Consider the following 6,000-nt stretch of genomic DNA (forward strand, 5'->3'; position numbering starts at 1 on the left):
TTAAAATGCGTTGATGTCTGTAACTTAAAGATTTCTGACCTTTTGGTGATAATCATATGACCCAATTAAAAATATTTCCTGTGTTTCTATGTTGAAATTTGCACATGTAGTAGACCAGTGGTCCCTGCCATTTAATGTTCTTCTGAGTAAGTAATTTCTCTGTGTCTGCAGGCATTAGTGCAGTCTGCAATGTTGCCATTATTTCCAGGTGGGCATGAAGTACAGTCTCTTGTTTCTTCGCCTCTTATTGGTATACAGTGTGTTCTGTTTCTGCTGGACATCCTAGATTGGGAGCATGGTAGTAGTTAAGGCAGGTGTGATGTGGACAGCATTGTATGTGAAATCCATACTATGTGCTTATATCTGGAATGGTTATACAGCCTTTAATCAGGTGATGGGGGTTATCTTAGGCACGGTTGCCTTTTTTATCCATTGGGCTCTGTGGCATTACTAATAGCACTAGTATTGTGGGGGTTGAAACACTGTCTTCTTACCAGAAAATGGTATGGGTCAAGCGCTCCATAAGAAAAGTCTCTATTCCTTTGTCACACTCCTACTCAGTCTTTCTAACAGATAGACTGATAGTCAGACGAGATGTACGGTTGACCTGTCCTAGGGGACCATATAGGTGTGGCAGCAATGGCTATTTGGTGCTTCTATCTGCTGATGCTTCTGAGTGGAACAGGAGCCCACAGTTGTATGTATTGGTGACTGGACAATAGCTAGGAGTGGACATGGTAAGATGCCATCAGAGCTAGAAAGTTGCTCCAGGGGCCTCCTTTCTTCCTCTGATTCTTTCTTTTCTGGTGCCTTCCATGGAGCAAACTGAAAGAGCTGATGGTCGGAGATGGGCAACATTCCTCTTGGGCCTCCCTTAGCTGGGCAGGGTGATGGCTAGGCTTTTCTGATTCCTTCAGACTTAGTGTCTATTGGAGTGAGAAGGTCATGGGGCAGGGCCAGCACTAGCGAAGCTTCTCTTCAGACTGTCTTAGGCTACGTGCTTGCAGAATGGCTACAGCTGGAGCTCCTGCTTTTCTCAAGGCTCTCCCAGCATGCACCTGTATGTGGTAGCAGAGAAGTGGAGTGGTAGCATCTCAGGATGGACCACATGTTATTCCTGCTGCTGCCATGCATCTATATGTGCCTGGCAAGCAGGCAAGCGTCCTAGCCTGTGTCTTGAGGACAGTACTTTCCTTCTATAACCCTCCACTCTGAGAAATACCTGTTCTCTGCAGCACAGGGCACCCTGCAAATTTAAGTCAGAGATGTGCCTCAATGCCAAACTTGGATCATGAGACACCCACAACTGTACTAGTACGGGAACCCATAGAATTGATTTCATTCCATTTTGACATAAGGTCAGGGAGTTATAGCCTATTATTGCTCTTCCAAGGCGAAACAACAAGGTTGTAAATGCAGCAGGATACTTGGCTTAAGGTGTGGGCACTACATGTCCTGTCTAAACAACAGAATACTTAATTCAGGATACAATTACTTGATGTTTGGGGTATTGAGAAGGCAATTACACTTGCTTGTTCTCTGTATCTTGAAGAAGTCTTTTGCCTTCTTCCTCTCTTTTGATGGAGGTATAAAAAGACTTTGAACAATAAACATGGTCAGTTCAGTATTCACTGAATGTCCTCCCAATTCTATCCTGTGTCTCTGTCTTTTCTTTTGTATCTTTAAAAATTTCCTTTTTAAAATTAATTTTACTTAAATTAAAAACAATCTTATTTTACATATAAATCCCAGTTCCCTCACCTTCCCATCCTCTCATTCCCCCCAAAAACTCCCCATTCTACTCCCCATCCACTCCTCAGGGAGGCTGAGGTCTCCCATGGGGGATCGTCAAAGTTTGTCACATCATCTGGGGCAGGACCTAGACCCTCACCCGTGTATCTGGGCTGAGAGAGTACTCCTCCACAGGGAATGGGTTCCCAAAGCCCATTTGTGTACTAGGGATAAATACTGGTTCTACTGCCAGAGACCTCATAGATTGCCCGGGACCCTCAAACGACTCCCACATTCAGGGGCCTTGGTTAGAGCTTATGCTGTTTTCCCAGCTGTCAGACTAGGGTCTGTGAGCTCCCACTTGGTCAGATCAGGTCAGCTGTTTCTGTGGGTTTTCATAGTCTGGTCTTGACCGCTTTGCTCATTATTCCTCCCTCTCTACAACTGAATTCCAGGAATTTGGCTCAGTGCTTAGCTCTTTGTCTGCTTCTGTTTACATCAGCTACTGGATGAAGACTCTAGGATGGCATATGAGGTAGTCATCAATCTCATTATAGGGAATGGCCATTTAAGGTAGCCTCTCCACTATTGCTTAGATTCTTAGTTGGGAGTCATCTTTGTGGATCCATGGAGATTTAACTAGTGCCAGATTTCTTGTTAAGCCCCCTTCAGCTCCCTCTATCAAGGTATCTCTTTCCTTGCTCTCCTTCTCTGTTATTCCCCCAACTCAACCTTCCGATCCCCTTGTATCTTTAAAATTTCCTTCCTGCCATTCCTCAATCCACACTCCTCCTTCCAAGCATGGACCAGGCAGACTAGACAGCAGGACAAGAAAGAAGCTCTCCAAAATTGGGTTACTACATACTACTGCATTGGAATGACTATTGGGTCCACAAGTTTGGGATATGCAGGTCTTTCCCCCCGAGAAGTTTAATTTAAGACAAGTTGTCCCTTCTTGACATAGCTACTGACTTTGGCGCACTAGAAACTTGCTAAGAGGTGATAAGAAGCCTTCTGGAAAGATAAGGATTCTATGAAAATTTTGGCTTGTTTATAATATTATGCAGGCCTCAGAGGATTGCATAGCTTTTCAATAGCTAGATGTGCTAGCATCAACATTGACAGCATTTCTGGAATCTGTTCCTTTCAACTCTTACCCCTGTAGAGGGGAGATATCCCTCCTTCAGTCTGCGGAAGTATTTCATTTTCTCTTTGTACACTGCTGTCTCCAATCTCTGTATTTTACTAGGTTCTAGTTTATCTCCCACACACTTCTGATGTTCTCCTACAGCCATTCCACTCAAATGCAACTCTACCCAGGTTGCTTTGGTTTTCCTTTGTGGAGTAGAGGTAAGCCCTGGGTACTTCTACAAATCTATAAGTGGCAAGGTCAAGAATTTCTACAAAATCTACTACCTTTTTTTCCTAGAAGAAGTAAATTAGTCAATGAGTCTGACGTAATGTTTAACTTTATTGAGAAATAATAGGAAGTATCAGTTATTATATATGCAGTTAGTTGAGTTGATAATTATTCAAAGAAATAATATGCTTTAATTAATAGAAAACAATAACGCATAACACTTAATTACATATTCATTAAAATTTGAAGACTATTAGTTTAAGAGACTGTCAGAAAAGCTATTTACCAAAGGCCTAGGTTTTTCATTTGCATTGGGGGTTTGAATTAGAAACTTCATGGAGATTTGTGAGAGATCAGGTGGAAAGACACAGAAATCAGATTTTAAAGTTATCCAAATATACGGAGGAAAATGGCGCTTAGGAGAACAGATGCTGCTGCCACAGGAAGGATAGGATGGAGAGGGAGCACATGGAGACAAGGTTCAGGTGTGAGTAACCAATCAAGTCTCTGGATGTCTGAAGATCACTGGAAACAGTCTGTGCATTTTGAAAAAGAAATTATAGTGCTTTGTAAATGAACAGGGAAAGCAGCAACTTAAGAGTAAGAGTTGCAGGTGACAGGCACAAGAGAACAAGGGAACAGCAATGACATCATAAAGAATATGAGGCAGAGAGCCAATGCTCCATAGGATGGTCAAGAGAGGCAAAAACGAACAGGTTGAGTTGAGGCAGATGAGCAATGTAGACATGCCAGCAGTACGGGAGTCAAGTCAAGATGCAGCTACGGAAAGGTGATATTCAACATACAGTAGGTGTTCATAAAAGCATAGTGTGGAAAACCAGGAAAGCAATGGTAGACTTCTTCGAGGAATATGATGACAAAATAGCCTTTGCACTTAGACTCTTTCCTGTCCCCTTAGGTTCTCATCAATATGGATCTAAATACCAATCCTGTCATATCAACTTTTTATAAAAAGCAAGAGTTAAAAACACAGTTTCAAGATAAGCCAAAGTAAAATATTTTCCTCTTTAGATCCATGTATTTCTTTTGAACTGAAATAAAATATTTCACATATAGCCAAGAATATTTCACATATAGCCAAGAGCAACAGATTTATCATTGAATAAGCTTATCAAAAAGTTGTTTATATAGGTAGAGCATGACACACTTAAGATTTTCAACAAATTTTAAGGGAGCTGCTTCAACTTGTATAACTATATAAAAACAGATGTGAAAAATAAACCACATTTTTAGAAATCTGGTAAGCATACTTTACTAAAAGAAAGATTAAACTGGTAATTTGCAAAACATTACATTTTGGAAAAGGTGCATGTTTCTTCTGGAAAATGTACCTGTTGGGTCATGCGTGTTAAGAAAAGGAACAGATTGTGTTAGAACTTGGTTGGAAAGAATTGAACTCAGGAGAGTCAGGCATCCCTAGAAGAAACCTTAAGACAAAGTGAACTCTAGAACTAGGGACTGGCTTAGTAGAATGCTTTGCCTAGCATGTGCAAAGTCTTCGATTCAATCCTCAGCACTACAAAATAAAGAAAGTCCTTGGGGTGTATGTGGAATAGTTTTAGCCATTCCATTAACAATGGCTAAAATTAAGAAGCAGGGAAATCTTCAATTTGCTTACTTTGATATTATTATTATTATTAAAAACTTTGAATTCAGCTTTCAATTATAGGGAAATAAAATGAGTTTATTTTCCTATATTTGATTGCTCTTCAAAAAGATGCAATGATGGAAAGGTCGGAGAAGAAGAAAGATGCAAATGGACCAATATATATGGTTGTCTTGGTTAGCACTGCCTGTCAATTTGACTCAATCTCAATTGAGCAATTCCTTTTATCCAGTTGGTTTTTTGTGGGCATGTCTTAGAGGGACTGTCTTGACTAATAATTGATGTAGCAGAGCCAAGTCCACTGTGAGTAATTTCCTGGACAAGTGGCCCAGAGTTGTATAAGGAAGCTAGTGAGTGAGTCGAAGAGCAAGGCAGCAACCAAGTTACTACGCTGACTTCCGTCAATGCTGCGATGTGACTTAGAAGTGTAGGATGAAGTTTTTTGTCAGAGTATTTAATAACAGCAATAGAATGAAAGCATGAAAATCAAAGAGGGAAATAAAAATTCATAAAATAATGTAAGGTAAGTAGTATTCATTATTATTCGAATGGAAGTTAACTAGAGAGTTATAAAAGTGGAGAGTCAAGGCTGTCCCTTCATGAAGAAGGCCTATGTATGTGATTTATTTGTGAATGAAATCCCAGGAAAATGATAATGTGCATAACAGTGCATGCTAAAGAGCTAAGAAAATGTGTTGCCAATCAACAGTTTCCCCAAAGAAAACATGTATGTTGTTCCATTCTAATAAGCTATAAGATTTGTTACAGAAATCTCAGAGAAGTGAGGGGGGGAAGCTATGGGGAGGCTTGAGTGTAGTGATGATGCCTGAAACTGATTCAAGAGCTAATAGGGAGTCATTCTGGTTTTCAAGCAGGAAACTAACTAGAAATATTTAGATGCAGTGTCCTCATTATGGCAAACAAACCATTGAATTAAATGAAACTTCGCATACATAGTTAACGTTGCCATCCATTCTGTAGGCATTATGATTGGCATGTAATATGGTTATATGTTTAAATGATGAAAAGTTAGATTAAAAAACTCTGCCTGGGCAGTTATCAATTAACCCTTTAATGAAGACATATAAGGCATTTAATTTGAACATGTTGAAAATTACTGCAAAGTTGGTGCCCCCAAACTTGGTTTTAGATGCTCAGTTAAATGAACACAATGTGTTAGAGACTGGATTGTGCTTTACCAAAACTGAGTGGTTTTAGTAGTCTTCAAAGTTGTGAGAGGTAAGTTCCCATTGTTGAAGCCTCTCAGAGTATGTGAGTTTTA

This window comes from Mesocricetus auratus, unplaced genomic scaffold (genome assembly GCF_017639785.1).
Source record: "Mesocricetus auratus isolate SY011 unplaced genomic scaffold, BCM_Maur_2.0 Super-Scaffold_100010, whole genome shotgun sequence".
Lineage (NCBI taxonomy): Eukaryota > Metazoa > Chordata > Mammalia > Rodentia > Cricetidae > Mesocricetus > Mesocricetus auratus.